The 19,417-nt window shown below is 37.9% G+C and overlaps 1 long non-coding RNA gene across 1 annotated transcript; it reads right to left on the minus strand.

Moving 5' to 3' along the window:
- Positions 1–325: 325 nt before the first annotated feature.
- LOC128202167 (uncharacterized) lies at positions 326–12,057 on the minus strand. Its single transcript, XR_008253623.1, has 3 exons — positions 11,632–12,057; positions 11,274–11,516; positions 326–862 (listed from the first exon to the last, which is right to left on the minus strand). It is a non-coding gene; the product is annotated as an uncharacterized LOC128202167 (long non-coding RNA).
- Between the last annotated feature and the right edge of the window lie 7,360 nt (positions 12,058–19,417).

Raw genomic sequence — 19,417 nt, forward strand, 5'->3', positions numbered from 1 at the left:
ATAAAGACAGACAGACAAAAATTTTACCGATTGCATTTTTGGCATCAGTATCGATCAATAATCATTCTCTGATTTTGGAAAAATATTTCATGTATGAATTGACCACTCTACAGATTTATTATAAGTATAGATATAGCCTGAGTGTTGAGATGTTTAACATTTTGTAAGACAGGCTGTATGAAAGAGTTATAATATTAATAAATATATATATATATATATATATATATATATATATATATATATATATATATATATATATATATATATATATATATATATATATATATATATATATATATATATATATGACGATTACCTTTATGTAGTATTTATATAAATCACCAATTAAAAGTTTATTACAATTTGAAAAGATCGTCAGTATAACATATGAGTCTAGTATTTCTTTTAAAAAAAATATTGTAATCTTCATCGTAGATATATAAATATATACTGTGCTCAGTAATAGTGCTGGCTTTGCGTTTTTCTCAATAAGAGAATATTTAATGCTCACGGGATGGGCAATAGCGTCCTTCTTAAAACATCACCGAAGTCTAACTGCGGTTGCCAACCCGCCTGCCAAGCGCGGCGACTATTGGCAACACCCCTCCTTTTAGAGAAGTCCAGTAGTGGACAGTTAACGGTTGATATAATAATAAAAATAATAATTAGTGTATTAACTAGATATTAGCTCTAGCTATAGCTATAGCAAATCTCCTACTACCTAAGTAGGAGGTTTGCTATAGCTTTTTTATTTTTTTTTCTCTTAGTTCTCCAATCCATTTTGCTTTAGTTCCTTAGCTGATTGCATTTCAGAGTTCAGACCGAACTCCCAGGCTGCCGGATATTAACTGCAGTGGCCGATCTGGAAAATGTTAAATTGTATTCCTGAACCAGAAAAGATTATTTAAATAGTTCAGTTTCAAATAGTAAGTAGTAAGGAAAATCAAGGCAGACTTCTAAATTTAATGTTAACTACTCACACAATCACACATACATTAAGATAAATTTCAGATTTTTTTTTATTTAATTTTTATTATCGATAAATATTTAAGCTATAGTCTACCAAAGGGAGACTGAACAAAAGTCGTTTGCTTCGGTGCCTCTCTCCCATTCGTGTTTCTACCGTGAAGCAGTTGTGTTTGCATGACTGTATTTTAGTTTGGAGGGTAGGATATGGCAATAAATTTACTGGATACAGAGCTATAACACTTTAGTTCTCAGGAATGGCAACGCATGGGTATCATGGGCGAAATAGTATACTCTATTATTTTAAATGGTACTATTAAATTCCCATCAGGTCGTCAGCTTGTTTCCTATTCTAAGTTGCATAAACACAAATTCTATTTTGTGGTGTGGACGTTTAGTCTGCGGTTTAGCAATGGAAGATTTTTATTCCTGTATATGTTTTAGAACAAAACATTTCTTATTGCTCTACAGAAATAGAACAGTAACGTAAAACTGACACAGCTTGTGAGAATAGTCAAAGTGTTTATTATCTCTGAAAGATTCTGAAAAAATAGAATCTGGTAGCTATAAGTAAACATTCTTGTAAAGATAAACTTGAATCGAATTGTTTGTAATTTCTTGTAACACCAGACTGATAGTAAATTAGTTTAGAGTACATTCATTTTTATTTTTACGCAATTGAACTACGAGTAGTTACTGTGTGTGGTGGGTTTGCTACGTTTTCCTTTAGGACTATTAGATATATATTATTATGAATTACTGTTATATCAAAATATTAAATTACATATTTATAACAGAATAGGCGTTATCACAATTTTATTACCACGATTTAAAGGGAAACCCGTAGGAATTGATATGGAGGCACTTTGACTTTCAAATAATTAAAAGTGCCGTAAAAGTGTAATAAAACTTGATAGATAAATTAGTGTCTTTATACAATAAGATATATATTTCAAAATATGTATTAAAAAATATCGGACTAAAAAAAACTAGATCACTAGTGCAAATAAGACTTGAATTTGAAAACCAACAACAACGTGCTGACGGATGGAAATGGGTATAGCATACGAACATATTGATTATATTGTACGCATTGTTTTGAACTCTTAATTTTGATAGTAAAAAAATCTATAATAATATGATGTTGAATGAACTAATCCGTTACTTAATGTGGTTTTGTAATTAGCGTATCAAGTCTTTAGCGTCTTCATCTTAGGTGTCCATTGTTGTAATCCTCTATTGTATAGATTATTATGGCTTATGATGGGTTGTAATATGTTAGAAAATTGTATCTAATACCAACTATGTAAAGGAGAATTATAATCTGACCAAATTATGCGAGGGGATATTAATATAACATTAACGGGAATATTTTTTTAATCGACAAAAAGAGAGTAAATATATTGTAATTAGTTTTATATTTAAATGTAAAAAGGTGAGTGTTATCGGTTTGAAGCAATTGTTCCTGTTTTTTATGTCTGTGGTTTTGTAGGTGTTATAGCTCCCAGCAACCATTTAGTCCCGCGCTGAGCACGGTGACGACCCCATAAGATGAGGATAGTTCTTTATTTTTTCTATATTACCCAATTTTTTATTTCATATTAGCCGTGTCCTTTGGTATAGAATTTTATTTCGAGTCTTCCTTCTCTAGTATTTGTATTATGCTTTGTTAAATAACTATTTAATACATATTTGCAATTATGAGTTTAAAAGAATTTTTGTAATACAATATATTCATGAATAATGATTTATGAATATTAATAAATGCACTGAGTGTTTATTTATTTTTTTATTTTTGATACTTGTAATGAAATTGGATTACTGGATTTTTCTAATTGAATATAATTGGAATAATATCCGGAAGAGAAAGATTGACACATTTTATTCCACATCCTGATGTTACTTTGTATTAGGTAGTTATTATTATTTTATGATAATCTACGCATTATCTATCAACATGTTATATGTAGACAATGTTGACAGCTGGATACTTATTATGGATTCATAAATGTCTAGCGGTTATGACCAGTTAATTTTAATTGGACCCGTTATGCGTGGCATAATTTGAATAACAATTGATTGAATTGATTATCGCCTATCACCACTACAGCTACAAGTTTCTTATATATTCGTATATTATTAGAATGGCAAACAACCTGACTGACGGACTGATGGAAGTATATATATATATATATATATATTATCGTGGACATCGTAGCCATACCTTGTAATCTCATGATACGCCTCATGAGCTGCTATTCCTGAAAACTAAATGTATTATCCTGTATTCAATAATTTTACTGCCCTTCAAATTGAAACAGCCAGGCAAGCACATGCTTGGCGGCAAAAAATTGTTACATTATTATTAAAATTATTGTCACCTCAGTGGTATAAAAAAGAAAATTGTGACAGAAAAACTGGCACGTGAAAAATCAGAATAAAATGAATATGGAAACACCAAGACGGGAGTAAACCTATCAACTGTAAAATGTATGATCAAAATCGGTTCAGAATTGGCGAAGATATTGCGTAATAGAAACGTATCTTTTTTAATTCACTTAAAAATGCTATAAATACGATTAGAAAGTTACAGATGAAGTTGCAACTATAAATCTACCTTTTCACTTAAGTAGCTACTCTTAATGATTTGTGTATTCTTAGTAAATTGCATGTTGGTCAGGAATAGCCGCCCTTGGCCGCGGCCGCGGTCACTTCCGTAAAATTTTGACTTAGGGCCAAACACAACTAAGCGTAACATGCTGATGGCCCGCCACAAGAACCGCTTTTGTCTAACGCGAAAATTTATTTGCGCTGGAATTTGTCACTTTTTATTTAATGTGAATTTTCTTATTTTTTAATACCTACCGAGTTTAAACCCATTTTTTATTAGCTGTGAATTGTAAAATAGTTGCTTGCTCACGTAATGGAAAACGGCTATTAATTCGCACACAAAAAAATCCACATTTTATTCGACAAAAGTCTTGTCTGCTCAGACCATAATATTGTGGACTGCGCACACATACTATACGACTCCGTCAAGTAATTCATAAGTTTGCATTCGTTTTTTTTTTAATATTTAGGATCGTTATAGATATATCTTTAAATTATATATATATAATACATTGAAGTTGTAAAGCCATTTTTTTTAGTTTTTAGTTACATCAAAAAATAGTACGTTCTCAAATTGCCAGTATATTCTTTGTGTTGTTTTGAGTGGGATATTCAACAACTTTGTACTGATTTTGATAATGAATCCTACAATCGATTTCAACTGTGACTTGTTCTTATTAACCTAAAGAAATATACAGCTAAATACCATAGAGATATATGAATACATAACTTGAGAAACGGTTGTAGGTATCACAGATCCATCACACAGGTTTGGATTTAAGTCTCAGTTAAATTTGGACATGATGAGTATTGCGAACACTTTATAAATAAAATGTTCTGCACTATATGAGATTATGCCCTTTACGCGTGCTTGCCTATAATAAATATATAAGCAGTATTATTATATCAATTACGTCATTTTTATACAACAAAGGTGGTAAACAGCAAAGCCGCCAATTGATATTGATCGAGACCTGTTATCATATTTATATATCTTGCCAGCAACACCAGATGTATCATGTTAGTTATACCGGCCCTGAACCTTTCTTTCCGAGGTATTCTGTTCTGGCAACCTTAGTGTTGTTTTCATCACACTAAAAAACATGGGTCTAATTCGAATGTATGTTTCTTTCTTTTTTTTTACGTTGCGTAATACACAATATTTGCGCCAATTGCGAACAGATTTTAACCATTTTTTTTTTATTTAAAGGTTTTACTTTCTGGATATATAATGGCTTAAGTGATGTCAATTTTCTTACGGAGTAGTTTATTTTTTTACTGTTTGAAATATTAAAATACACTTGTTTTTTATCTTTATTTTTTTTTGAGTAATATTAAAATAAGATCTAGTATAAGTAGTCTAGTAGTAATAAGCGCGTCAGTAATTATAATTTAAAGATAGAAAGAAGCGATGTAGTTAATTATCTGTAAAAAATTGTTGTGAAGGGGAAAAATTGTGAATTTACAATATAATAGAAAGTGTTAATTGTATACCATTATTATTGTTTCTATATATTATTATATTGTAAAATAAGCTTACATAAATATATAAATATAAAAAAGATATACATAAAGCTTACAGCTATTGTAGGTTATGTGGTCATAGCTGCAGGCAATGCATCCATTATTAAAACGAACTTCCCAATAGTACATAGTACTGGTGCTGCGTTCCACTATTTTTCATATCCTAGAAATGGATATAATGTGACAAATACACAGGTTTTGTTTGGTTGATGTAAATTATTTTGAATTATTTACAGTTCTTTTACAATTTGGACGCGCATATATGCTTCTAGACGTAACGTAATGTAGATATCTGATTTAAACAGATGTTTAGGCAAGTTCCATAGACGAAGTATATTTTAGAATGATAAATTATTTTTGTCAACGGCACCAATGTTATTACACAGTTGTAAATAGCTAGTTTATTTATTCATATTCCGAGGTGGCGGTCTATTTTCGCGACGCCACCGCTACCGCCGCCGCCACCGGCTTGTAATGACGAATTCTCATCAGCACCAATTTAAATTTATAGTTTTGTCTATTTTGTTTATTAACAGTTTTCACGTTGAAGTCAATTTGTTATGTATCAGTTTGCAGGAAAAGCCCTCTCTTCTTCGTGACCGAGACGGTGATAAAAAGTGTGTGTTGAATCTATGTTCGTCTTCATCCCCAAATATTTCGATATGGTTGATATATGGTTGAGCCATCATGGCGCCATGAAAAAAAAAAAACTTTACACTTATAAAGATTAGATATGTTATTGTCAAAATTTTAACTTTTTTTTATACTACTTAGATTGGCAAACAAGCTGACGGCCCACCTGATGGAAAGTGGTAACCGTCGCTTATAGACATGAGCAGTACCATGGACATAACAGAGTATACTGTTTCGCCCATGATACCCCTCATGTGTTGCCATTCCTGAGGACTCAGGTGTTATTCCTCTGTACCCAGTAAATTCACGCCATATCCCACCCTTCAAACCAAAACACAGCCATACAAACACAACTGCTTCACGGTAGAAACACGAATGGGGACAGAGGTACCCAAGCAATCGACTTTTGTACAAAGTCTCTCTCTGGTGTTATATAAGATTTACCAGTTGGTAACAGTCTGAATTATTCTGTAATAGTCCTTAATTTATTAACATTTACCAACGATTCATGATATAGTGGTAATAAATATGAAATGGTTAAGGATCGAAAAAATCAATTTAGGCCATTTTGATGACAGAGTTTCATATACATTTCTTTCATGTACCTAAGTTCTATCTCGTTTTATGATGACGACAATGTCGCAAGTAGTAAGACGGAGAAGCCAATTATTCATGCTCGAGCAGAGTAGACGTCACCGCATGATTGCCAAAATTAATTGATCTTTACTCGGTGGATAGCATACACACAAGCAGGTATATTTTATTAAGAAAAAAATTACTTTAATATACTGATAATTGATGTTATATTCTGTAGACATACTAAATTCAAAATATTAATAATTTTGCTTCACAGCAATCAGCTTTTTGCTCCGCGATGAAAAATGGCAGCAACAGCAGAAAAATCGTCACAAAATTAATATGGGACTTGGACGTGAAATATAAACGTAACTTTCTTTTGGAAGTCTTTTTATCTTCTGTTTTTGCTTACGTCGGTACTTCGAGATTATACTAGTTACTATTCCAAGTGCGCTCGGTCTATACGTTGCGCAATATTATTATAATGTTTTTCTATACATTGACGCTTGTCAGTCTCAGTTATTTTTAAAGCTTGTCGATCGATGTTTTTCTGACTGAGCAAGTAATAACTGTTATTGTAGAATAAAAATGATCTCAGAAATTTATAATATCAACTGGCCGCTGTTATAATTATATTTTTTTCCATTTAGATCCAATCATTGTTCATAATTTTTCTAAGAATTTCTGGCACAGAATACGTAATAAGACTTCTTTTCCAGTTACTTCATAATTGTATTACATCATACAATAAGATGAAGATAAATAATAAATTCGGAGTGCATATCATACTGAAATAAAACGGTGTCATTAATACACGTTTATTTATGGCACAGTTGTACTACACTTCTCTGGTGTGTAGTTTATACTTCTGATTTCATTGCGAAATTAATGTGAATATATATTTTTTATATAACTTGAAATGGCGAACAAGCCCAGCAAAGAAAGTGACAGCGGTCATTTGAAGTGATAGCAAAGAGGAAGTCAGGACCCTTCAGATGTGATTTTGGGACGAAATATGAAATGCCTTTATGTCAATGTTTTGATTTGTACTTTATGCTACTGTACTTCACTTAATTTTTTTAGTTGTCATAGTATGTTTTAATGATTTTAATGCAATAAAAGTTAAATATTAAATGCTATCTTCAGTATTAGATGTGGTTGAAATAATAATATGTTAATGTCTCGGATTCTGTAGTGAAAATAACGATAACCAAGTTATTATTTCAAATCATATTTTGTGTTGGATTAGATCATTAGTAAAATCATAACCCGTAACTTAAACTACTGAACCGATCAATCGTAACGGTTAGAGAGCACGAGGTCTTAGTTGGATAACCGTATCAATAGGTATCTAATATTGCTATTCTTAATTCGCCTGTATTTCTGGCCCTATAGACAAATGGCAAGCGAATCTATCGCTGGAATTGTTATCGTTAGCGAGACCATGAGATAGAAAGAGCGACATCCGTTGTCTCATTCCGACTCATGGACTCGCTTCCAATAAAGATTCCATCGATGGATACTTTTGCCATTTGTCCAGGGGCTTGCACAATCTTTGATAATAATCTTTTTGCAATCGCTAGGGCTTACGTCCGTGTTGGTTCGAATATATATTGTGAGAAGATTAAAGCTGCTATTATTTTTTAAACTTTTTTTTAAATTGAAATATTTTTCAATTAAATATAATACAGTGAAGTCGCTGTTTTAGCGAAGAAAAATTTTTTCAAATAGATATACTAGGTAGAGATTATTAACCTGCATTTAGCAATTTTAATGCTTTTACTAGATCCCAACCAACTTTCTTCAGCAGCTGTAACTTTATATAGTAATTTAGTTATATTGTGGTAGATTTTTTCGATAAACGAATACCGAGAAGTAGAGAGAAGAGTAAGAAAATATTGTGTAGAAAACGTCACAGTGTTGATTTGCGTATACGCGAAGTATAGATTTTCCCCCAAACTGCGAAACTTAAATTGTATCCTCGTTTGCTTGGAATACAGTTATGCTTACGGTTTATTAGATTTCAATATTCGCTTCCATTCAAATTTATAGTAACTAAAATATTTGTATATTTACTGGGAGCAGAAGTTTTGAGTTTACTTAGGTAAATCATTTATTTGATGATGGTGATGTTTTGAATTATTATCGTTCTGATAAATATTTGGAATCAGATTAAAAGTTCTTATTGTAGAAACACCCACACACACATACACACAATGTAAAAATACCAATAAAAATGTGTCGACTGTATTTTTATCGGTGTTTCTATATTATTCATGAATTTAATTTTAGTCTATTTATCGTCTTAAAATGAGATTACAATCTGCCTGGACGATTGTTTTGTTAATAAATAGTATATACTCCCAATGTAATGTGCCCATCACCAACGCCGGACAAAGGCCCATTTTACTTCCTCTTCAACGCTTAGTAATACGAGTAGTTTCGTATTGGTGCAAAGTGACAACCTATAGTTAAAAGTGGTAATATCATTATTGTGGTTCTAATGAAGATATTCATCAGGAAAACGTAACGTTGATACAGGTGTGACATGTTGGAAAATTGATATCTCTCTGATTATAATATTGGATACTACTAGTAAAGGTTCTATCACCTTGTTTGGTGGAAATTTACTCACATACTTAATGTTTAGTTCTAACCTTTTAATATATGTAAGTAAAGTAAATTCAAATAATAAAAATGAAAAAAAAAAAAAAAACAATAGTTCTTTTATATCTTAAAATTAATGCGGATTCATAGGAACTTGTTGTGGAACTATGAACATACGTTGATATGTATACGGTTATGTATTAATTGTAATAAATTGTGAAAGTGTATTACTGTTACATGGGGTTCTTAAAGGATGGGAAAAATTTTTTTTAGTAACGGGCTTGTAATTCATATATTTAACATCTCAGTGACATATATCATCCCTTCTCATCATATCGACATAGTCGTAGAATACTGACGGATCTTTATATGTAATCTTTGTCAGATCCGTCAGTATTCTACGACTATGACGATATGTGGTATGTTAAGTTATAAAACTGTCAACTCGTGCTTCTTCTTAAATCTCTTTTTCTAAACTGTAATACTTCTAAAATAGAGCTCAACAATTGAGTCTTAAAAGAAACTACAGCGTTCGTTTTTCTATCCATACTAGACGATGAGTTGACCGATTCAATACGGTAGTTTTACTGTAGATATAAGGGTTCCTGATCGATCGGCTGATCGTTTAATCGACGTCTTTCTCAATGAATGTATATTTTCTACACGTAGACATTCTAATGGTGTCAGTTTTGCAAAATAACACTTTTTGTTATTTACTTTCATACATGATTTAATTATGACGTGATTGCATTAGTCACTGAGGGTAATGAGGCAGTCAATGTTTGTTTTCTGTCTTGGCATATGATTATACGGAAGATTACACATTGCGGTAAAGTTATTCATTTGAGATCACCTTGTATATATTATGCGTTGATATCGCTTTTTTCACTAGTGTTTTATTGCTATCAATGTATTTACTTAATAAAATTATTCTTAGAGGCACAATGACTCAGTCATAAGTATATTTGTGGACAAACAATAATTTTATCAGATTGATATTTATTCATGTAAAAAACGACTTTGTTAGTCCAGTTTATTTTTAAAATAGATTAACTTAAATACCTACTTGTAGTTATGCTTTTGTTAGTTAAACACTAAATATTGGCTTAAAACATATTATTCAGATTATATTAAGACAGTTGGTCAGTTTATATAATAATATATAGTTTTGTCTAGACGCAAGATTTGTATTATTTGATTTATTGCCAAACTGCGTGAGTGACTTTCTTTGAATATTGCGGGTATATTGATGTGACATTTAGATGATACATATTGTTTTTAGATAAATTAATAGTCACAGAGGCATTTTAACTAGTTATATTCGCTGCTTCGTCCGCTTGACATTTGTACTTAAGATGCATCGAGAAATATCGTAAGAAATATTTATACTTTGTTGGATTATTAATCAATGCATTTAACAAATCAACATGTCACGAAATGATTTTATCGTCGCGAAGATAATAGCAAAGCAAACGTATATAATTATATAAAGATACTTTAAAATGTACATATCGTGTACATATTAATATCGGTGTATCTTTAAATCGTGGTCGTATATGATTACATCGCAAAAACATAAAAAGGACTATCTATTTATCTATACAATTTACCTAAATTTTTATTTCTTATTATATTGTGACGATAACATTGTGTCGTGCGGCAAATTATAAAGTCGTCCATTCCAGACGTCACTCTTGTATAATGTAAACTCTCGCAGTTTGTAACGGTGTACTGTCGGCCGGCAATAGTACCTACTTACATTGACTGAAATTCATAGGAACGCGTGCCGCGAAGGCATGGCGCTTATTGTTGCCACTTAAGCATTTTTTTGGCCGAATTTAGCATTTTTTTTTCTGCTAAAATATATACCGGTAGCTAAATGATTTAGCTATGATTGCTTGAATTTATCATTTCTTTAATAAAAAAAAAAAAAAAAATCTAAAAAAGAGTATCTAGATTGTTTAGATATTTTTTTTAATAAAGTTTAATTACTATTAGGTTTCGTGATAGGGGAGATCTTCTTTTTTTCGTTCATTATTTTTTTTTGGTTAATTTTTGATATTTGTAAGTTCCAAATGTAAGATGTAGACACTTTGCAACCGATTTCAAAGTTCTTAATTTTCAAAAGTTATATTTTTTTGTTTGTTACCTCGAGACCTTTTTTATCAGAAAAAATATACTTTTAGATTAGTCCTATAGAAGTTTTATCAAAATCGGTTTATTGGTTTTTAAATATAAAATCTTCTTAAATTTAAAATAAATAGTTTTTAAATCCAAATAATTAGTTTTGTCACGTTCGAAGTCGGTATCAGTTTTTATGGATCAAAATTCTAAATGATTGAAAACAGTTTAGTTACTAAATCCGTAGCAGAAGTGGCAACACCGAGACGCTGTCGTCACTGCGCGTCGGTTGCCGCGGTCAGTCTGCCGCGGTGCCTGCGGAGTTTATTGACCCGGCGACCGTGACACCCTCCTCCACTCCTTCCTCTCAATTCGCAACTGCTGTAACTTGTGTTTCCAATTCCGCTGCTCCCATAGAGGATTATCCGCAATGAAAGATGTTACTCTAATAATGTTAACTAAGATGATAAATGATGACTCTGAAATTATCAAAATTTGTTACAATCGAATACGAAATTCGTATCTATTTGACTAGCATTATGAAAATTATTTGACATTATGTTTGGAAATGTCATAAAAATAATTATACATAACTGACAAACGAACGAAGAACACCCTCAGTTTTGGACTCGGTTAAAATAACAGTCGAATAGAGAATCACAGAAAAAAAAGGTTTGTGAATTCAAGTAAAAGGTTAATTATTATTCAACTTTATATAACGAATGTACATTGCAATAAAAATGGAGATATCTTATTTAATGGGCGTCTGCGTCTTGTTTTATCTTTCAATTTAGTTGTAGAAACAGCGAATTGCTTATTTTACAGCCTTTTAAATTGCAATTATTTTTCGCTCATTAATTTATATATGGGTCAATGTTGTTGAACGGTGTGGACTGCCGTTCGGTGAGCGTGGACTGTAGGGGCGTTGGTTCAGGCTGGAGTGAAACACAGCGATTACTATTCTGAAGCCTCCGGTACCGTCTGAAGAGAGTATTTTTTCTTCTTGTCCTATTTCTTCTCGAGTGTTGCGTCGCTGCCCGGAAGCGAATGCCGCTCGACGAGATCTATCTTTATACCCGCCCGCTCGCATGATAACGTTTCCAACTCGCGTTAGCGAATCTGCGCGAGCGGGAGAAAGAACGAGACGCGTGTCTCTTCAGATCGGTACTCTATAGCGTTTATTTATTGCAATTTACAATTTCTTAATTCTATTTATTGTTACAATTTCTATTTCTATTCGTAGGTAATAATGACAACACGCAAAGGAATACTTTATTTAACTTACACTATCTTAAATCTATGTAAATCTATATAAAATAACAGAATACAGAAACGATTAACTAGGGACTTAACAACTAACTATAAACATTGCTATAAATATCGCTATATATACAATAATGTCGCGAACATAATCTCCCGCCGCAGCTCTCGTAGCTGGAGTTAACTCGTGTTCGCGTCGCTCGATGTCGATGTTATGATCATATGGGTCGCCGTAGGATGCCCTTGTTCGTCCGCACGTCGACTGCTCGAACCTCGCCGTCTGGTCCAGGGTAGGTCGCCACCACCACGCCTCGCGGCCACGTGTTGCGAGGCAAGGTCCCATCAGCTATCAGGACCAGGTCGTCCATTTTGATGGCTCCGTGTGTAGCTCGGGGCTCCCGCCGGTGTTGCAACTCGGGTAGGTACTCCTTCACCCACCGGTTCCAGAAGCAGTCAGCTAGCCTCTGGCTGGCACGCCACTCCTTGTGTCCCGCCGCGTCGCTCTCTGTGAAGCTGCCTGGCAGTGGGACGCGCGATGGACCGCCCAATATGAAGTGATTGGGGGTTAGGGCGCTGTCGTCGTCTGCCGATGTTGACACGTGGGTTAGCGGTCGACTATTGAGGGTGTGCTCGACCTCGACCAGCAGAGTGTGGAGGACCTCTTCCTTGGGGGCCCGCTCGTTCAACGTGGTGGCTAGTGCGGTCTTCACGCTACGCACCAGCCGTTCCCACGCACCTCCCATGAAGGGTGCGCTCGGGGGAATGTAGCGCCACCGGATGAAATGGACTGATGACTCTTCTTGGATGGCTTCCTCGGCTGCTTTCTTCAGTTCGACGTCAGCGCCTTTGAGGTTGGTGCCTTGGTCGGACCATAATTCCGTGGGACACCCTCTGCGGCTTATGAAGCGCCGCAGGGCCATTATGGCGGAGTCCGTGCTGAGGCTGCCGGCGATTTCTAGGTGGACTGCGCGCGTCGTTAGGCAGGTGAAGAGCACTCCGTATCGTTTCTGGTGAGTGCGGCCCACTGTCACGGTCATAGGCCCGAAGTAGTCTAGGCCGGTGAACGTGAACGGTCGTTGATGATGCGCCAACCTGCTATGTGGATGGTTGCCCGTTGACGGCTGCGCCGGTCTTGCTCTTCGTAGGTACAGCTGACACCTCTTCAGTTCACTGCGGACGGCGTGTCGTAGGCGCAACACCCACAAGTGTTGTCGCACCTCGTTCGTGGTGATCTCGAAGCCGCCGTGGTGAAGTTTCCGATGCACCCATGCGATGTATAGGCGCACCCAGGTGTGGTTTCCGTCGACGATGGGGGCTCTCGTTGCTCGGCTGACAAATCGGCGGCGGCTGCTATTCTCGATCGAAGTCGCAGAATGTCGTCGTTGTCTATGACGACTGACAGCTGTATGAGTCGACTGGATGACGGCAGCTGTTTCCCTTGTTTCAATACTGCAATTTCGTCGCCGAACGCCTCTTGTTGTATCGCGCGAATCCATAGCCGTCGCGCGCGATCTAGGTAGTGTGTGTCTATGGGGATGAAACACACAGATGGACTATTGCTGTTCTTGATTTTCATCTTCGTCTTCTCTCTATCGACTTTCTTCGTGCGGGTCCAAGTGGGGTCGGCGCTCTCTTTCTTCTTGTTTCTCTTTCGGATGGCGGTGCAGCGTTGACTGGTCGGTCGCAGGAGGTCGATGAACTGCAACACCCGTGCTGAACTGCGAACAAGTTTCAACCAATTAGAAAAACGTGACGGATCGGGTAATGCTATGGACAACTGCGTCGCGTTCTGTAGCTTGTGTACGCGTTCTTCTCCCGTTTCCACTTGACTATCGTCGCTCGTACTATCTTCACGCGGCCACTGCTCTTCATTTTTGTCGAAATTCCTTTCGACCGGTCGGAGACGTCGCATCGCTGATTCGTAGTTGTCCGGCGGCACAGGGTCGTCCTTCTTCCATAATAACCCCGTCTCGTATCCTCCCGCCGGTAACGGACGAGTTTTCTCTTCTAAAATGCGTAGGGCGCGACGTTCCTCTTCGTTGTAGGACCTCTTCGGTGCGATCCCCAGCGATTCGAGCGCGAAATGTTGCTTCATCATTTCTTCCATCGATTGTTCCTCTTCATGTGTCGTCACTATGTGGCTGATTCTGTGCACCTGCTGTCTTGTCCTGCCGCGACTCGTACCGTGCAGTACCCATCCCAGGTCGGTGAGTGATGCGACCGGCTGCGTGTCGGATCCTCTTCTGATTTCGTGGGCCAGCAGTAGGTGCCAGTTGTCTTGCCCCAACAGCACCGTCGGTTTGCCCTCTTCGTAGACCAACTCCCTCTCTATGTCTTGTAGATGTGGACAGCCCTTGATGACGCTGCGCGGTACCGACTGCGGTGATAACTGCAGTCTGTCCATCGTCCGTGCCCCCACTGTGTATTCTTGTGAATTCCGCCCGCGGATCTTGAAGTGAACACGCGTTGATTGAGCTGCGTTGATCCGTGCCCCGGCCACACCTTCCATGTAGAATGGTGCGGGGGGACCCGTAGCACCGATTCGCTCCGCCACCGCCGTCTCGATGATGGTGCAAGTCGACCCGTCGTCCAGTAGCGCGTAGGTGTCGCACGTTCCCGTGGGACCGGTGACTCGTATCGGCAGGATCTTCAGGAACGCGATCTTGTCGTTTTCCCTTGCCGATGCGGTGACTGCGGCGGACTTGTCCTCGACGACGTGTGTTGTTACTTCATTCTCCGGCTGTTGTCGCGTGGTGTGCAGCAGAGGGTGATGAGTCTGCGTGCACTCATCCACTCCACATCTCTTGCTCTTGCAGGCGTGGCGAAATCTTCTTACTTTGAGGCAACGGAAACACAGCCTATGAGTCTTCGCTAGCTCCCATCTCGCCGATGTGTCCGCTCCTTCATCGTCTTGCAGTCCGATGGAGCGTGTCCCTCTCGTCGACACATCGGGCACGGTGGTGTAGCGGGTTTCTCCTGCGTCATGTATGTCTTCGCCGTCTTCCTAGGAGCGGACTCCCGCCGGTCTTCGGACGGTATCTCCTCGGCGGGGGCGAAGTTTCCACATCGTGCGGCGGTCCTTTGCAGGAACTGAGAGAGTGTTATGATCGTTGGCGAAATCGTAGTACTTGAAGCGTAGTACCGACGGCATCTTCTCTGTGACGTTTCTCACTATTTCTTCGTTGTAGAGGAGTGACTCTTGTTTTCGTATCGTGGCGACGACGTTCTGCACCTTGCTTGCGAAGAGGCAGACGTCTCTTGCGTTGTCCGAGAGTCGTGGTAGCGCGCGGAGTTTGTTCAGTTCGGCTGTGACGAGTGCTCCAGGGCGGCCGAACCTCGCGGCTAACATCTTCATTACTTCTTCTGCGGTCGTAGACCCGACGAATAGGGAGCGTGCCGCGTCCTTTGCGGCCCCCTTCAAGCTTCTGCGCAGTCTTGCTAGGTTCTCTTGTTCTGTGAGTTGACTTGCGCTCTCTTCATAGGCCATCTTCCATGGTAACCACTCGCTCGACGATCCATTGAAGACTGGCAACTCGGTGACTCTTGACGCTGTGGAGGGCAGTATGTTGCGAGCGGCCATCTGCATGGCGATCGCAAACTCATTGCAATCGATGCCCACCTTCAGCACCGGTTCTTCTTTCTTCATCGACTGCATCGCTGCTGCTATCGTAGGAATGGCGGCATGTGGGTCAACGTGGCGTGCGTGGTCCCGGTGAAGTGCGTCGCTGCTCGCTGTGGCGGCGGCGCTCTCGAATCCTCTTCAACGGGTCTCGATGGGACGAACCCCTGACGCTTGCCGGTGACTTCTTCTATCTCTGGTACATGCGGCTCCATCGTGAGTGCTAGCGTGCTTCGATGAACCCAATCCGACGTTCGTTCTCTTCTGACGGTAGCGTCGTCGTCTTCTACTTCCTCGTCGTCCTCTGATTCGGCTTCCAGGGCGGCGACACGTGCAGCAGCCAATTCCAAAAAGTAGCTCCTCCCGTGCCTTGGCCAGAGCCTTCTTCTTCTGCGAGGCCGTGGTGCGAACCGTGCGTGCCGTGCCGTGCTTCGGTTCCTTCTTCCTTGCTGTCTCCTCTGTCGTTCCTGTGGCTTCGGTAGTCTCCGTGGCTCCTGTGGTCGTCGTATCGCCGGACGTGTTCGTAGTCGATGTGGTGGCGGCGGTAGACGACGTGGCAGCGACAGAAGGCATTCTGACAGCCGCAGACGACGTGGTGGCAGCAACGGACGGCGTGGCAGCGACGGACAGCGTTCCGGCGGTCGTAGTCGACGTAGTGGCGGCGGACGTTGTGGCTTCGGTGACGGCGATTTTTTGTTGCGACGACTTCATGTTTCTCGTAGTCGGCATTTCAGCGATCCGGCTTCAGAATGGTCTTCCTCCAGCGATCCGGCTTCTTGATGTACCAACGGTGTTCCTCCAGCAATCCGGCTTTCGAAGGACCACGATGAACGGTGTGGACTGCCGTTCGGTGAGCGTGGACTGTAGGGGCGTTGGTTCAGGCTGGAGTGAAACACAGCGATTACTATTCTGAAGCCTCCGGTACCGTCTGAAGAGAGTATTTTTTCTTCTTGTCCTATTTCTTCTCGAGTGTAGTGCGTCGCTGCCCGGAAGCGAATGCCGCTGCCTATCTTTATACCCGCCCGCTCGCATGATAACGTTTCCAACTCGCGTTAGCGAATCTGCGCGAGCGGGACGGGGCGAGAAAGAACGAGACGCGTGTCTCTTCAGATCGGTACTCTATAGCGTTTATTTATTGCAATTTACAATTTCTTAATTCTATTTATTGTTACAATTTCTATTTCTATTCGTAGGTAATAATGACAACACGCAAAGGAATACTTTATTTAACTTACACTATCTTAAATCTATGTAAATCTATATAAAATAACAGAATACAGAAACGATTAAACTAGGGGCTTAACAACTAACTATAAACATTGCTATAAATATCGCTATATATACAATAATGTCGCGAACAGTTGTTTACAAAGACAGATATGAGTAGGATTCTCAGATCTTGTTGATATTTGGCCTTGACCAGTTCTGGTTCAGATACTACTTCCTTTTAATATTAAGTTTAGGATTGAAGTGGATTGATTTGTATAATTTTATATATTTTGACGTTTATAATATTAGTAGGGTTTCTTGGTTCTTAATGAGTCATTATATCAGACTTTAACTGTCCACTGCTAAACATAGGCCTACCCAAGCAAGAAGGGTTTTTGCCAGTAGTTGCCGCGCTTGGTAGGCACGTTGACAACCGTAGTTAGGCTTTAATGATATTTAAAGAGAGTCGTTGCTGCTTATTCTTCCACTATTAAGTTCCTTTTGTCGCCTTTTACGATCCCACTAGAAAGAAGGGGCATAAAAAAGCTATAAGCCCTTTTAATTTTCTAATGCGGGCCATGTTTGAATTGTATTAAGTGAAAAGAGGATTGTTTTAATAGACATAGTAAATACTGTATTTGCTTTTATGTGTATGTTATGCGATATCTTCGACAGCAAACGTCTAATCATATGACGACGGAAATGAGGTCTTTTGGGGTCAATTAATCGTCATCAGGCATCATCTAAATAAAATGTTCATTACAAATACAAACAGATCTTGTTTTATATGGGGTTGGTTTTACAATATACTTGTATTAATGTCTTATGTATTGTTCACTGTATAATTATTAAAATGAAAATGTTATATGAATCTGTACCGATCGTTTTTTTTTTTTGTACCACTGAGGTAGCAAGCAAGCATATAGCCCACCTGACGGTAAGCAGTTACAGTCAGCCTATAAACGCCTACAATACCTAAGGCATTACACGCGCTTGCACACCTTGAAGGAACCTCTTTACCCGTTTTTTTGAAGAACATGGGATTCTTCAAAAATGTTCACAAAGTCGTTTGTTTTTGAAAAGTTTCAAATCTTTTTAAAGTGTCAAATCATCAAATATGGTTGTATGTCTGGTTGTTGGTGGTTGTTTACATTTACAATTAGAAGGGTAATGGTGTCAGTATGCAAATCACGCTGTCTTTCTTTGTTCCTAGCTGTTGTGGTTTAGCTAATGCATTCATGCCGTGAATTTTTTGTTCATAAATAACCGCTGTGTCACTTAGCGCTCATTCTGAATTAATTTTGCTCAGGTACTCTGGAGATAATGTTTCATAATTTACGAAGCGCGTTTCGTCGGCGGAACTGTTTTTATTTACTTTTATTATTAAACGACTACAAAAAGAAGGAGGTTTTTAATTTGTCTGTGTTTTTTGTAGCTCGGTTACGCGATTACGTCGCCAGTTTTTAACCGTTTTTGACAATTTATTTTTTACAGTTGGTACTGTTCTTCATGTATTGTTCTTTTTTGTGAGTGTGATAATGAATATATAATACCGTTAGATTTGTTTATCACTTGTCTAGATCGGCAACTGGTTTATGAGGCTGCCAAAGGTTTTCACAATTATTTCTTACTTCATTAACTATTATAACTTGTATCTTACGCATGTATATTATTAATAAAGAATGTGGTATAATTGTAATGAGTAGTGAGGGGCTCATATTTATTTACATTACAGCAAATTTTTTGTAATGTAAATAAATATGAACCCCTCATTACTCATTATATTTGTACCATATTCTCGTCTAAAAGCATTTCGTGGAAATTTTACCTTACAAATTTCATTGTAATTTTATTATCTTTATAGTTTTATGCATCGTTTTTTTTTTTGATATCTTACAATATTCATTTCTCAAAACATACTATGTTATGTTGCTACATAAATGAAAGATCAATCACCGTTAACTCAGGAGTTTCAAAGAAATTGCTTCTATATGAAATACATAAAATAAAAAATACAAACCGAATATGTAGAATTATCTGAGATAGCGTCTTCTTTACCCTGAAGTCGATTTAAAAGCACTCGTAGCGTACTGTCTGAGATTTGTTTGAATTCTAAAAGTTGTTTCCATGTATTTCCTCCACTTGTGATCCTGATTTGTCTACCCTCCTGCCTTAAGGCTATAGCGTCATACTACAGCGTATGTCATATGCATAGCCTAAGAAACTTTTCTTTACCAGTCTTCCAACGGGCATGTATACGCAGAGCATTGCATTGAATCACTGGTTGTTTCT

The sequence above is a fragment of the Galleria mellonella genome, unplaced genomic scaffold, assembly GCF_026898425.1.
Source record: "Galleria mellonella isolate WM207_F2 unplaced genomic scaffold, CSIRO_AGI_GalMel_v1 utg78, whole genome shotgun sequence".
NCBI lineage: Eukaryota > Metazoa > Arthropoda > Insecta > Lepidoptera > Pyralidae > Galleria > Galleria mellonella.